The sequence below is a fragment of the Ceratotherium simum genome, chromosome X (assembly GCF_057802395.1).
Source record: "Ceratotherium simum simum isolate JZ-2026a chromosome X, ASM5780239v1, whole genome shotgun sequence".
Classification (NCBI taxonomy): Eukaryota; Metazoa; Chordata; class Mammalia; order Perissodactyla; family Rhinocerotidae; genus Ceratotherium; species Ceratotherium simum.
This window is the reverse complement of record NC_141940.1, coordinates 67609835-67625573: the sequence shown is the minus strand read 5'-3', so window position 1 is coordinate 67625573 and position 15739 is coordinate 67609835. Positions and strand designations below refer to the sequence as shown.

Sequence of the window (15739 nt, the reverse complement as noted above, 5' to 3'; positions counted from 1 at the left end):
CTAGATATTCTTTTAGGCCTATCTCATTTTATCCTCTCTGTGAAGCCTTCTCCATTCAGCTCAGCTCACTGCTATCTTTCTTCTCTAAGCTCCTTTGCCATTAAAAACATAACATTGGTTTACTGTCTCATATTTTTATGTTGTGTATGTCTTGTATCCCCACCAACATTGTAAGTTCCCCAAGGGCAGGAGCTACATTTTACCTTACTTTGTGCCACATACTGTATTAAGCTTAATTGACACTTGTTTAACTGGATTACAACACATTTGAGATATTTTAATAAGAACATAAGAGATAATAAAATGAATCAAAGTAGAGGTTCATGCAGAGCTATGTTATCTGGGCAATTATGATAGTTACCCTTCATGGCATCAAATCCACAAGGTTGGATATATACCTTAAGGATCAGTGCTCTCCCTTTAATCCTTTATCATGAGCCAGTGATACTGCAAAGGCAAATTTGTAATTTTCTGTACCATGGAAGAATCTTACTTTTATCCCAGATAAATAGTTCCTAAACACATTAAAATTTGACTAAGGATAGGAGGGAAAAGGTAGTAGAAAATGAAATTGAGGATTCTAGACTAGGAAGACATTGAGATGCTGGATTCAAACTGGACTTAATCTGCAAAGTTTCTTTAACCTACCACTCTATTTTGGGTTCACTCCTGGGCTGGTTTATTTCATTTGCAGGAACCAACTGGCTAGTGTATTCATTTAAATATTATGGGGACCTGGGGAGCAGTTTTTGTTAAGGGGATGGATGTAAATATAGTACATGAGGTTGTTTATTTACTATGTAAACACAGACAACTTTTAGTTCTAATTGGGCAATTAATTGTGAAACAACAACAGAAAATATTTTTGAGTGATTGTAATAGGTACAATAAACTTAATCTTCCTGCAATAGATACCACAAACTTAAAATTATCTAGAAACAAAGTTCATTAATATATTTGATATACAATGGTGTCCCAAGTCCAGATTTAGTTACATTTTGTTTTTGAATAATCACCTGATAACTGTATGGTGTCATGGCCTCTCTCTAGGTTTCAAAACAGACCATTGGAAGCCAGAACCACTGAATTCAAGGTTTTTTGTTTTTATTTTTAGCTAGAGATGGAACCCACCAACCCATTTGTTTATCCTTGAAAACAGCTTCTTTGCTGCTAAGTAGAAGAATACTCCTGGCCAAAGATTTTGATTAAAATGTATAAAGTGTTGGCTCTGTGTAAACTTGGTCTATGTTAGATATGTCTAAGTTACTAAATAGATCATGCAATTTTCTTATTTTAATTTATAGTTATGAGAGCTTTCTATTTGCAGTCTGTAGTCAGAACTCACCCATTTGTAGTTCTGTGTGTGTTTCCAGAAGTTTTCTTAACCTCTCTGAGTCTATTTACTTATTTGCAAAACAGGGATAGTAGCACTTACCCTGTCTAAATTGTAGGATGTTGAGAGGCTAAAGTGGGATAATGTGAAACTACCTAGTGAAAATTTCAGATCATTCTTCACTGCTTGGTTTACCTTCGTCAGTCACTATATATTTTCTTTCCATATTGAAGGAAACTGTCGTTACAGAGAAAGAAACTCTATTGAGCCCTTAAAATAGGATTTTAAAATATGCCCTACATTTCTGACTTGATTGCAAAGGTGCTGGAAGCTTGGGGAGGGTCCCCTCTGTATTTTGCCACATTGAGCCCCTAGCAGAAGCACTGAGCAATACTTGTTGACAGACTGATTAGGTTATCAAATCTCTTGCCAATAAATAAAGCAGAAAGAATTCATAGTAACAGCCTAATTTAAAGCAGGCAAGGCAGACTAGTTATACCCAAACTCCCAGGAATTTGCTAAAATCTGCCATCAGCAGAATTTTACCACATGCTGTTTTGATCCTGGCATTGAAACACTGAATCTCCTTACCTGCTAACTTCAAGGTTGACAGTTTAAGGTCCTTCTGCATTCATTCTCAGAAGCAAGCTCCAATTCTTCAGTAAATCCAATCTACTCGTTCCTTGGAGAGCTAACAGTGAACCTGAATCCCCTGGATGGTGCTGAAAGCCCACTCCATTCACAGAGTTTCTGCTCTTTAGGCAGTCTTCTTTGGAAAGACGGGTTGCTGCTATTTTCAAGAGAAGAAAGGGCAGGGCACATATGCAAGCCAATGTATACAGATTCTTCTTCCTCTTTCAGATTAGTCTTCAAACTGTTTAAAGCATGCCTAAGTTTTGCTTCTCTTGTGCAAAGTGGGGGAGGGGAAGGCAGAGGGAGTGAGGAAGAATAGAAACTGGAGACTTGCAGGTTGCTGTGTGTATAAATGAGCTTTTATCCCTAGCTCCAGTAACAGAATCCTCAGGAAATCACCCAGCTGCTTTAAGACGGGAAGCAGGAAGGAGTATATTCTCTTCAGCTTAGTTCTGTGTGATTTTTATGACTTGAGAGTAGTTAGACTATTTGTAGGCGGAGAAAGATAATTCTACCAGTATATGCTAATCTAACTGCCATTATGTGAAACTTGATCCTAGGCAAGATAAACTTCATATCTCTCTCTCTTTCTCATTTATGACACTTGTGGCTCTACCCACACTCTAAAAAGCTTTTTCCTTTCTGGTGCCTTATGTCCTGGAAAATAATTGTCTTAGTTTGAGTTTGGTTCCCCAAATCCTCATGACAATACATTGCCTCCACTGGATTAAAAGTGGGTTTTATTCTGTCGCACTGAAAAGGGTTTGGAATGACTGGGCTTGCTATCAGTGCTCCTGTTTTAGGAATTTGGAAGCCATGTAAATGCTCTTGGTCTTGGCTAGGCTCTGCGGTGTTGGAGCTATGTGGCTCTGTCTGGCTTCTGGAGAATGGGGACATGGTATTCTGCTGTGTGCTGACTGGAACTTGTGGGGGCATCTTGATGTTATGAACCAAATGGATGAGACCCTGATGTTAGCTGGCTACATCAATTATATTAAGTTATGTTAAGATGGTCTATATGGGAATGGGCATAAATATGTTCATTTTAATACTTTTTAAATATGGCCCCATAGTTAACAACTAATTTGGTGTACTCAGTAAAACATAAACCCAGCAACACCCCTCTGGCCTGCTACCTGCTGCAGGAATAAAGCCAATTACTCAAATTTTGCATTTGTAAGTACCAGAATTATCTCACAGCCAACCTGGGGCCAGGGCTCTAAGGTTTCTGAAATCTTCACTGCCTTTCATAGAATTCTTGGTTGTAGTACTGGTTGGGTGAAATCAAATTAAAGGGGGAGATAACATTTAGATCCAACACCAGACTCTTTAATCCTCCCCTGGGGAGTTTTACTAACTAAAGTGACATTATAGCTAAAATTTCTTCAACTGAATTTAGATCCCCAGAGATCAAGGGGAAAGTTCATAAGGGAGACGGAGGGTAAGTTATCACTTCCCCTCCAGTCTGGACTGTTACAGCCATCTTGAGCTATGGGGGAAGGGTAGTTCATACTCAGGTAAGGAATAAAAGAGAAAGGGGCTAGATTTTTTTTTTTTTTGAGGAAGATCAGCCCTGAGCTAACATCCATGCTAATCCTCCTCTTTTTGCTGAGGAAGACCGGCTCTGAGCTAACATCTATTGCCAATCCTCCTCCTTTTTTTCCCCGAAAGCCCCAGTAGATAGTTGCATATCATAGTTGCACATCATTCTAGTTGCTGTATGTGGGACGCGGCCTCAGCATGGCCGGAGAAGTGGTGCGTCAATGTGTGCCCGGGATCCGAACCCGGGCCGCCAGTAGCGGAGCGCGTGCACTTAATTGCTAAGCCACAGGGCCGGCCCAGGGGCTAGATTTTTGAGCATCAAGATGGCATCACCACAGCAGTAGCAGAGAGGGGATACCCTGTGGTGCTTCTGTGTGCTCCCCTACTCATTTCCTTCCTTAGCTGCTTCTCTACTTCCTAAGTGGTGGGAAGGGCAGTGTTCCACCTATCCCCAATTGGTCTTTGCCTGTACAGCTGCATCAATTTATACCATGTTTGCTATAATTGACAGCAGATTCCTTATCTCCTTTCCTCACCTCTCCATCCTTTCTGTCTATCTTCATTACATACTTATCCTCGCATTTTCTGTCATTTTAGGAAATGGTTGAGTGCCCAGACTGATACCTCTCTGCTGCCATCTCTCTACTCTTTCTCATTTTCCCATACTTTCAGTTCTTACTTTTATTACCTGGGTGAAGAGGACCAAGTAGGGAATGGTGAGGGAGAGGAGGAATAACACGTAGTTGGATGGGGACTATGTCTTAATGAGGTAGGACTTGTGTAAAAGGTTGAAAGATTTTTGGTCATACAACATTCACACGTTAACTACGAGCCACAGGATTCATAGCTTACATGGACTCATAGAGCTGAAATGGGGCTTTCAAAAATTATTTTGTTTAGACTTTTTATTAAATTGAGTTACTGAGGGTATGACAGGTCTGATTAATCATTGTGTCCCGAGCTGTCCAAGGTGTATCCGTAGCTCATCACCTTGTTTGGCTTAACAAATAGATAAATCTAGTCCAACTCTCTCATATTGCAGATGAGGAAACTGAGGCCAGAGAGAAAGGGACTTTCTCAAGATGTATTTGTTTTACCACAAAATCAAGAGAAGTCAAGTTTTTTCTTCCATAACTGAAATTGTTCCACAATTAATACTAATGACACTTTGGAAAGGTAGATAAAGAGTATTACTATACTTATAGCCCAGTTCTATACATACATGTACATTCATTGGGATAGCCTTGATTCACCCTTTAGTTCCAGCTTATTGAAACCCAGAGACAATAAAAATTACCAGTCTAGCTATAGAAAAATGGCTCTCATCACTTTCCTTCTTTCTGCCCCAGAGCATACCCCATGAGTATGAAGCAATCCTAGATTATCATTTCTGGTGAGGCCTAGGCACACTAACTGAGAATTCTGGATGAGTTTGAATGAACCCTGTAGAATAGAATTGCATAGACCACTTAGGAGAGATGGCACAGATCATTCAAGCCAACATCCCTACATTATTCTGTGCTGTCCAATGTGGTAGCCACTAGCCACATGTGGTTATTTAAACTTAAATGTAAATTAATTAAATGAAATGAAAAGAAAAATTCTGTCTTTCAACCATACTAGCCACATTTCAGATGCTCAATAGCCATAGATATAGACTAGATTTTAAAATTAATATCTAGGTTGGGGTAGGGAGTATCACTAGTACAAGGTCATATAATTAAGTGCCAAGTTGGGAAAAGAACTCAGGTTTTTGGATTCCCCATCAAGAGTAAGCAGATTTATTTCCACCACCTTTGTATTTATTTCTATCTCAATGTGGATCTATGGGCATAACTGAGGCACACTGAGTGTGTGACTGTGTGTGGGCTTTGAATTTCGGGAGGAAGGCATCTGGTTAGCGTGGATGAGGGATTTTCTTTACATGGATTTGTACAGTTCTTGCCTTTGTCCCCTGACAGGACCAAAAGAGAGAATATACATAAGAGTGCAGTGAAAAGAAAAAGAAGTTACATAAAGGTAAGGTATCGTAATCATGCTAAACTCCAGCTTTACTTTCTCCTACTTAGTGTTTGCCTCTGAGTCCAGCTGGAGTTGGGTGTGGGTGGGAAAACGGGTTCAAGTGGTGGTTCGTCTTGGCAACTGAGGTGAGAGAGAGTCTGCTGGGTGCATGTGCTCAGGAATCTTGATAAGAGCCTGCAAATCTAGGAAGTGGGGCCTAGTTGGACTTGCCCCCACCTCAGCTTTTGCTCCAAGAGAGGATCAGTAATGGAGGAATTAGGCAAAGACCTTTAGTGAGAACTACACCTTTCCACAATTGGAGATATTGTCTACAACCACTTAAAAATGTATCAAGTTTAGGTTTTTCTAAGGAAAATGAAAGAAAATTTTCTGAGAAATCATTTGTCATAAATTCCTGGTAAAAGTGCTGCTCTAGCCAGAGACTAGTTTACTGACAGTTATTTTAAAAATGTCTAAGTCCACAATTCCTCAAAGCTCCTGATACTCCAAACTTGTTAGCATAAGGCTGAAATTCCTTTAGGTGTACTTCACAGTGAGAGTCCACTTTTAGATGCCTTTAAACTCAGATCTACTAAGGAGAAGTGACCCAAGGACTGACTCTCATAGGAGAGGTCATCCACTACGGATAGGGAGTCTTAGTGTTCTTATTAGAAAAAAATCATAATAATATCAATTCTGCCTATTTCACAGCATTTAAAAATCAAATAAAATGAGAGCATGAAAGAGCTTTATAAACTATAATGTAATATGTAGATGCAATTATTTCATTACCTATTTCTCCATCCTCCTCTCCAATACAGTGGCTATTTCTCACCAAAAATAGTGCACGGATTCTTACAAATAAAATTTTGAGATAATTTGGGACTCTGTAGGGTGTTACAATCCCAGGGCAAGGGAATATTGCCATTGAGGATCTAGTTGAAAAGGCCTACTTTTATGCCTGGAGCTAAGTTTGTAACAATGACAGCACCTGCCAGGTATGTTTGTATGTGTTTGCTGTGTGTCGGGCTGATGAAGTGCTATTTGTAAAACTGCTTTAGCCACTGGAGCTCCTTGAAGGTAAAGTGAAAACATTCATTTAACTTGAAAATGGAGTCCCAAGACTCCACCATATTTATTATGACTCCACCACTTTTGGTGTGACCTGGGAGAGAGCAAGTCACTTGAAATTTTTGAGCCTCAGTTTTCCCATTTGTAATTAATAATGGTAAAGGGTTAATAATCACATCTCTGTCACTTCAATGGGAATCAAAGTGAGCTAAAGCATGTGAAAGTGCTTGTGAACTGTAAACAGCTATACAAACAACTTTATAGTTATTTCCTGGTATCAGGGGAAATCACTCAGGGACATGCTCAGAAACTGTATTTGGTATATATTTCCTTTATCTCAGTAGGGACTAACCAACTTTCTAGCCAAGAAGGGAAATTGACTTAAACATTTAATTTTGGGGCCGAGCCCTTAACCTTGCTTCACCTCTCTTACTGAGACACCCTCACTTTCAAAAAATACAAGCAGAACTAGATTTGGGCAAAAGTTTTGAATAAAATAATGCATGTTTTCATGACTCCTCTTTCTTTTCCCTTTTAGCACTCCCTCTCCCAGAGGGAGTAGAAGGTAGCATAAGAAACTACATTTTGAGAGGTTGTATACATTGAGAGGTAGACAGATCTGGGCTGAATCTTGGTTCCACCATTTACTAGTTATGATCTTGGACAAGTTTGGCTCCTTAGATTCTTGGTCTGCAAAATGGGACCAATAATTACACTAACTCATGGGGTTGTTATGAGGCTTAAATGCAATAGTGGCTGGAAAAAACTATGTTTCCAATAAATATAGCTTTATTTTTATTCACACTATGATTTTGCTCACTCAGGGTTATTTATATTTTAAAGTTACCAGCAAGGGATTAGACACTGTCCCAAAGAATGATTTCTGGTTTGCAGCATTAAGAACTTTCCCACATCTTAGCCTTGCTGGTTTGGTGGTCCGATGGTTTGTACAAATGGTGCCCTCAGGCTATATTGGGCACAAATTTGAATACAAAATAGAATCTTGATTTTTTTCTTAATGATATTTCCACAGCCTTTCCAATTTACACCTTTTTGATGATTTTTCTTTTACTTTTGCTTACAGATGATCAGAAATGCTTTACTGGATATTGATTATCTCCCAGTAAATATGTGCATCCCTGTTCTGTCCAGAGGCCCCACACCACTAGAGAGTTGGTGCCTAGATTGGCTGCTCAAGGCTTTTACTTTGACTAAAACAAACTAACAAAAATCAAGATTATCTTCCTGTTCTTCAGAGAACACAAAAGATCGTATGGGTCTCATGGGGCTAAGCTGGATCCCTAGAACTATAATAGATATGGTAATGGAACAAAGGGCTTAGTTTGTTTAATTTCATGATTTTTGATTTGGAACTCACGTCTATGGATCAACCTCAAATTCACTTTATCAGTTTACAGATTGCCTTTGGTTCCATGAAGTTGTACCTGACAATTTATTTGTCACCCATAGAGAAAAATTATGGGGAAAGTTGTGGAAAGGGGACAAATGTGTGGTTACTGATTGGCTGAACATTTTCCTTATAGAAGGAAAATAAACTTATAGAATGAGGAGTAAAGGCTTATCTGGTGTTTAGGCACTTAAATTGATCACTTTTTCACATCTCTTAACTTAATAGAGCCTGAGCTATTATTTTTCAGTTTCTCATTGTTGATCAAATGAGGTCTGTGAAAGCACTTTGAAAACAGGAATGCATTATAAAATTCTGAGGTTATTATTTGTTATTATCTTAGTGTTGGTTGTGAAATGCTCTTGTTAGAGAAAGTTGAAATTTCTCTTTTGCATAAAAATATTATTGGTGTCCTCCCTCCTCTGAAATGATTCTAATGCTGACTTTGATTTCTAAATGAAGTACATTCTTGAATCTGATGACTATCAATTTCCAGGATGTCTTGAGTCCAATATCATTAAAACAAACAAACGAACAAACAAACAGTCATCAGGAGCAGTCAAAATGGTAGCTGTAAGAGTCTGTCTTTTTGTTCCTGAGATAAAGAAAACTACATTTTACTCATTTTGGGTTTATAACTGTCAGTCCTCTTCCTTCCTGTTTTAAGCAGGAAATGCTGTTAGCATTATATATAAATAAACACTCTATGTTGCTTAACTGTTGCCTCCTTTCTGACTTTTAAGAGTGTGTCAGCTAGCCTTGTACTTAGTAGATACTCAGGAGAGCCAGTCAGAAGAACATTTTAAACAAAGAAGAAAAGGGGCTAGAAATTTAGAAATCTAAATTTTTTTTTATGAGAGCAACCAACTTTTTTTATTGTGGTAAAAAATGCATAATAAAATTTACCATTTTAACCTTTTTTTTTTTTTGAGGAAGATTTGCCCTAAGCTAACATCCAATGCCAATCCTTTTTTTTTTTTTCCCTTTTTGCTTGAGGAAGATTAGCCCTGAGCTAACATCCATGCCAGTCTTCTTCCATTTTGTATGTGGGACACCTCCACAGCGTGACTGGCGAGTGGAGTATGTCCATACCTGGGGTCTGAACCCATGAACCCGGGCTCTCAAAGTGGAGCGCACAGAACTTTAACCACTGTATCACCAGGCTAGGCCCGTTTTAACCATTTTAAGTGGACATATTGGTGGCATTCATTAAGTCCATTCACCTTGTTGTGCAACTATCACAACCATCCATCTCCAGAAGATTTTTCATCTTCCAAACTGAAACTTCATACCCATTAAGCAATAACTCCCCATCCCCCTCTCCTTCTGGCCCCTGGCAGCCCCATTCTGCTTTCTGTCTCTATGAATTTGCCTATTCCAGGTACCTCATATAAGTGAAATTATATAATATTTGCTCTTTTGTGACTGGCTTATTTCTCTTAGCATAATGTCTTCAAGATTCATCCATGTTTTAGCATGTGTCAGAATTTCTTTTGTTTTTAAGGCTGAATAATATTCCATTGTATATACCACATTTTGTTTACCTGTTCATCTGTTGATAGATACTCGGATTGCTTCCACTTTTTGGCTGTTATGAATAATGCTGCAATTAACATAGGTGTACAAATATCTCTTTGAGACCATGCTTTCAATTCCTTTGGATATATATCCAGAAGTGGAATTATTGGATTGTGTGGTATTTCTATTTTTAATCTTTTTGAGGAACTGCCATGCTGTTTTCCATAACAGCTGCACCATTTTACATTCCTTTTAGCAGTGTACAAGGGTTCCAGGTTCTCCACATCCTTGCCAACGCTTTGGTTTTTTTGTTAATAGCCATTCTGATAGGTGTGAAGTGGTATCTCATTGTGGTTTTGACTTGCATTTCCCTCAGGATTAGTGATATTGAGCATTTTTCATAAGCTTGTTGGCCATTTGTACATCATCATTGGAGATTTCTATTCAAGTATTTGCCCATTTTTAAATCAGGTTGGTTATTTTTTTGTTGTCGAGTTGTAGGAGTTCTTTATATATTCTGGATATTAACCCCTTGTCAGATATATGATTTGCAAATATTTTGTCTCGTTCCATAGATTGCCTTCTCACTCTGCTGATTGTGTCTTGTGATGCACAAAAGTTTTTAATTTTGATGTGGCCCAATATATTTATTTTTTTCTTTTTTTACCTGTGCTTTTGGTGTCATATCTGAGAAGTCCTTGCCAAATAAAATTTCATAAAGCTTTCTCCCCGTATTTTCTCACAAATATTTTATAGTTTTAGCTCTTATATCTAGGTTTTTGATCCATTTTGAGTTAATTTTTGAATATGGTGTAAGGTAAGGTAACTTCATTTCTTTTTTTTAATAAATTTTTTGTTTATTGCAGTAACATTGGTTTATAACATTGTAAAAATTTCAGGTGTACATCATTATACTTCAATTTCTGCATGGACTACATCATGTTCACCACCAAAATACTAATTACAACCCATCACCACACATGTACCGAATTATCCCTTTCACCCTCCTCCCTCCCCACTTCCCCTCTGGTAACCACCAATCCAATCTCTGTCTCTATGTGTTTGTTTATTGTTGTTATTATCTACTACTTAATGAAGGAAATCATACGGTATTTGACCTTCTCCCTCTGACTTATTTCACTTTGCATTATACCCTCAATGTCCATCCCTGTTGTCACAAATGCCTGGATTTCATCGTTTCTTATGGCTGAGTAGTATTCCATTGTGTATATATACCACATCTTCTTTATCCATTCGTCCCTTGATGGGCACTTAGGTTGCTTCCAAGTCTTGGCTATTGTGAATAACGCTGCAATGAACACAGGGGTGCATGTACCGTTGCAAATTGGTGTTTTCAAGTTCTTTGGATAAATACCCAGCAATGGAATAGCTGGATCATATGGTAGTTCTATCCTTGATTTTTTGAGGAATCTCCATACTGTTTTCCATAGTGGCTGGACCAGTTTGCACTCCCACCAGCAGTGTATGAGAGTTCCCTTCTCTCCACATCCTCTCCAACACATATTGTTTCCTGTCTTGTTAATTATAGCCATTCTGACAGGCGTGAGGTGATATCTCATTGTAGTTTTGATTTGCATTTCCCTGATAGTTAGTGATTTGGAACATCTTTTCATGTGTCTGTTGGCCATCTGCATATCTTCTTTGGAGAAATGTCTGTTCAGGTCTTTTGCCCATTTTTTAATTGGGTTGGTAGTTTTTTTGTTGTTGAGGTGCATGAGTTCTTTATATATTTTGGAGATTAAGCCCTTATCAGATGTATGGTTTGCAAATATCTTCTCCCAATTGTTAGGTTGTCTTTTCGTTTTGTTGATGGTTTCCTTTGCTGTGCAGAAGCTTTTTAGTTTGATGTAGTCCCATTTGTTTATTTTTTCTATTGTTTCTCTTGCCCAGTCAGACGTGGTGTTTGAAAAGATGTTGCTAAGACCGATGTGGAAGAGCGTACTGCCTATGTTTTCTTCTAGAAGTTTCACGGTTTCAGGTCTTACATTCAAGTCTTTAATCCATTTGGAGTTAATTTTTGTGCATGGTGTAAGGTAAGGGTCTACTTTCATTTTTTTGCATGTGGCTATCCAGTTTTCCCAACACCATTTGTTGAAGAGACTTTCTTTTCCCCATTGTATGTTCTTGGCTCCTTTGTCAAAGATTAGCTGTCCATAGATGTGTGGGTTTATTTCTGGGCTTTCGATTCTATTCCATTGATCTGTGTGTCTGTTTTTGTGCCAGTACCATGCTGTTTTGGTTACTATAGCTTTGTAGTATATTTTGAAATCAGGGAGTGTGATACCTCCAGCTTTGTTCTTTTTTCTCAGGATTCCTTTAGCTATTCGGGGTCTTTTGTTGTTCCATATAAATTTTAGGATTCTTTGTTCTATTTCTGTGAAAAATGTTGTTGGAACTTTGATAGGGATTGCATTGAATCTATAGATGGCTTTAGGAAGTATGGACATCTTAACTATGTTAATTCTTCCAATCCAAGAGCACGGAATATCTTTCCATTTCTTTGTGTCTTCTTCAATTTCTTTCAGAAATGTTTTATAGTTTTCGGTGTACAGCTATTTCACCACTTTGGTTAAGTTTATTCTTAGGTATTTTATTCTTTTTGTTGCAATTGTAAATGGGATGGTATTCTTAATTTCTCTTTCTGCTACTTCGTTGTTAGTGTACAGAAATGCAACTGATTTTTGTATGTTGATTTTGTATCCTGCAACTTTAGCATATTCGTTTATTACTTCTAAAAGTTTTCTGGTGGATTCTTTAGGGTTTTCTATATATAAAATCATGTCATCTGCAAATAGTGACAGTTTCACTTCTTTCTTTCCAATTTGGATCCCTTTTATTTCTTTCTCTTGCCTGATTGCTCTGGCTAGGACTTCCAATACTATGTTAAATAGGAGTGGTGACAGTGGGCATCCTTGTCTGGTTCCTGTTCTTAGAGGGGTAGCTTGCAGTTTTTCACCATTGAGGATGATATTAGCTGTGGGTTTCTCATATATGGTCTTTATTATGTTGAGGTACTTTCCTTCTATACCCATTTTATTCAGAGTTTTTATCATAATGGATGCTGTATCTTGTCAAATGCTTTCTCTGCATCTATTGAGATGATCATGTGATTTTTGTTCTTCATTTTATTAATGTGGTGTATTACGTTGATTGATTTGCGAATGCTAAACCATCCCTGCATACATGGAATAAATCCCACTTGATCATGGTGTATAATCTTTTTAACGTATTGTTGTATGCGATTTGCTAGTATTTTGTTGAGGATTTTCGCATCGATGTTCATCAGTGATATTGGCCTGTAATTTTCTTTTTTTGTGTTGTCCTTGTCTGGTTTTGGTATCAGGGTAATGTCAGGTTCGTAGAATGAGTTAGGGAGCTTCCCCCCCTCCTCAATTTTTTGGAAGAGTTTGAGAAGGATAGGTATTAAGTCTTCTTTGAATGTTTGGTAGAATTCACCAGGGAAGCCGTCTGGTCCTGGACTTTTATTTTTGGGGAGGTTTTTGATTACTGTTTCGATCTCCTTACTGGTGATTGGTCTATTCAAATTCTCTACTTCTTCTTGATCCAGTTTTGGAAGGTTGTATGATTCTAAGAATTTATCCATTTCTTCCAGATTGTCAAATTGGTTGGCATATAGCTTTTCATAGTATTCTCTTATAATCTTTTGTATTTCTGAGGTGTCTGTTGTAACCTCTCCACTTTCATTTCTGATTTTACTTATTTGTGCCTTCTCTCTTTTTTTCTTGGTGATTCTAGCTAAAGCTTTGTCAATTTTGTTGATCTTTTCAAAGAACCAGCTCTTGGTTTTATTAATTTTTATTATTGTTTTTTTGGTCTCTATTTCATTTATTTCTGCTCTGATTTTTATGATTTCCCTTCTTCTACTGATTTTGGGCTTTGTTCTTCTTTTTCCAGTTCCTTTAGGTGCATTGTTAGATTGTTTATTTGAGACTTTTCTTGTTTGTTGAGATAGGCCTGTATCGCTATAACCTTGCCTCTTAGAACCGCTTTTGCTGTATCCCATAAATTCTGGCATGTCGTATTTTCATTTTCATTTGTCTCCAGGTATTTTTTGATTTCTTCTTTGATTTCTTCGCTAACCCAGTCGTTGTTCAGTAGCATTTTGTTTAATCTCCATGTATTTGTGGCTTTTCTGATTTTCTTCGTATAGTTGATTTCTAGTTTCATACCGTTGTGGTCAGAAAAGATGCTTGGTATTATTTCAATCTTCTTACATTTATGGAGACTTGTTTTGTGGCCTAATATGTGATCAATCCTGGAGAATGTTCCATGTGCATTTGAAAAGAACGTGTATTCTTCGGTTTTTGGATGGAATGCTCTGTATATATCTCCTAGGTCCATCTGTTCTAGTGTATCGTTTAAGGTCAATGTTTCCTTATTGATCTTCTGTTTGGATGATCTATCCGTTGGTGTAAGTGGAGTGTTAAAGTCCCCTACTATTATTGTGTTACTGTCTATTTCTGTTTTTATGTCTGTTAATAATTGCTTTATATATTTAGGTGCACCTACATTGGGTGCGTAGATATTTACAAGTGTTATATCCTCTTGTTGGATTGTTCCCTTGATCATTATGTAATGCCTCTCTTTGTCTCTTTTTACAGTTTTTGTTTTAAAGTCTATTTTGTCTGATATGAGTACTGCTACCCCAGCTTTCTTTTCATTACCATTTGCGTGGAGTATCTTTTTCCATCCCTTCACTTTCAGTTTGTGAGTGTCTTTAGGTCTGAAGTGTGTCTCTTGTATGCAGCATATATATGGGTCTTGTTTTTTTATCCAGTCAGCCACCCTATGCCTTTTAATTGGAGCATTTAGTCCATTGACGTTTAAAGTAGCTATTGATAAGTTTGTACTTACTGCCATTTTTTAACTTTTTTTTTTCTCAGTGTTGTAGTAGTCCTTTTCTGTTCCTTAGTTCTTCTATACAGAATTGATGGTCACTTTAGTTTGACCTCTGTCTGAAAGCTGTATACTTTAACTCCCCTCCTCCCTCCTTTTATGTTTTTGATATCATATCTAACCTCTTTTTTGTGCATTTGTATCCATTACGTTTTAATCATGGAAATAGATAATTTTTCCTATTTGTGGTCTTCTCTTTTCCCCTTAAATCAGTCCCTTTAACATTTCTTGTAGCACTGGTTTCTTGCTGACAAACTCCTTTAATTTTTGCTTATCTGGGAAAATTTTGATCTCTCCTTCCATTTTGAATGATAATCTTGCTGGGTAGAGTATTCTTGGCTGTAAGTTTTTTCCTTTTAGCACTTTAAATGTATAGTGCCATTTTCTTCTAGCCTGTAAGGTTTCTGCTGAGAAGTCAGCTGATAGCCTTATGGGGTTTCCTTTGTATGTAACTTGACATTCTCTTGCGGCTTTTAGGATTCTCTCTTTATCTTTAATTCTGGACATTTTGATTATGATGTGTCTTGGTGTGGGCCTCTTTGGGTTTATCTTGTTTGGGCCTCTCTGTGCTTCCTGTACCTGGATGTCTGTTTCCTTCCTTAGGGTAGGGAAATTTTCATCTATTATTTCTTGAAATAGATTCTCTGCCCCCTTGTCTCACTCTTCTCCTTCCGGGACACCTATAACACGGATGTTAGTTCCTTGATGTTGTCCCAGAGGTCCGTTAGACTGTCCTCACTCTTTTTAATTCTTTTCTCTTTTACCTGTTCACCTTGGGTTATTTCTTCTAGTCTTTCTTCCAGCTCACAAATCCGTTCTTCTGTATCCTCTCCTCTGCTTTTGAGTCCCTCTAATGAATTTTTCATTTCCAGTATTGTATTCTTCATTTCTGATTGGTTCTTTTTTATATCTTCCATTTCTTTGTTGACATTCTCACTGAGTTCATCTATTCTTCTCCCCAGATCAGTGAGCATCCTTAACACTCTTAGTTTGAACTCTCTGTCGGGTAGGTTGCTCATTTCTGTTTCACTTAGTTCCTTTTCTGGGGTTTTGTCCTGTTCCCTTACTTGGAATGTATTCTTTTGCCTCCTCATTTTGCCTTTTTCCCGGTGCTTGTGTCTACGTATTAGGTAGGTCAGCTACGTCTGCTGCTCTTGGATAGGTGACCTTATGTACGTGATGCCTTAGGAGGCTTCCAGTGTGCTTCCCTCAGTTCTCAATGTTCCAGGGGTGGCCCCTATGTGGGCTACGTGTGTCCTTCTATTGTGGCCTGTTAGCTCTCCTTATAGGCGCCC

General features: G+C 37.9%; 1 protein-coding gene across 1 annotated transcript in view; it reads right to left on the bottom strand.

Moving 5' to 3' along the window:
• Window positions 1-2204, bottom strand: part of CYSLTR1 (cysteinyl leukotriene receptor 1) — a 29873-nt gene extending 27669 nt beyond the window's left edge. The window contains exon 1 of the mRNA XM_004442068.3: window positions 1925-2204. The gene's annotated coding sequence lies outside the window, so the exon portion shown is untranslated. The remainder of the gene's footprint in view (window positions 1-1924) is intronic.
• Window positions 2205-15739: the final 13535 nt, after the last annotated feature.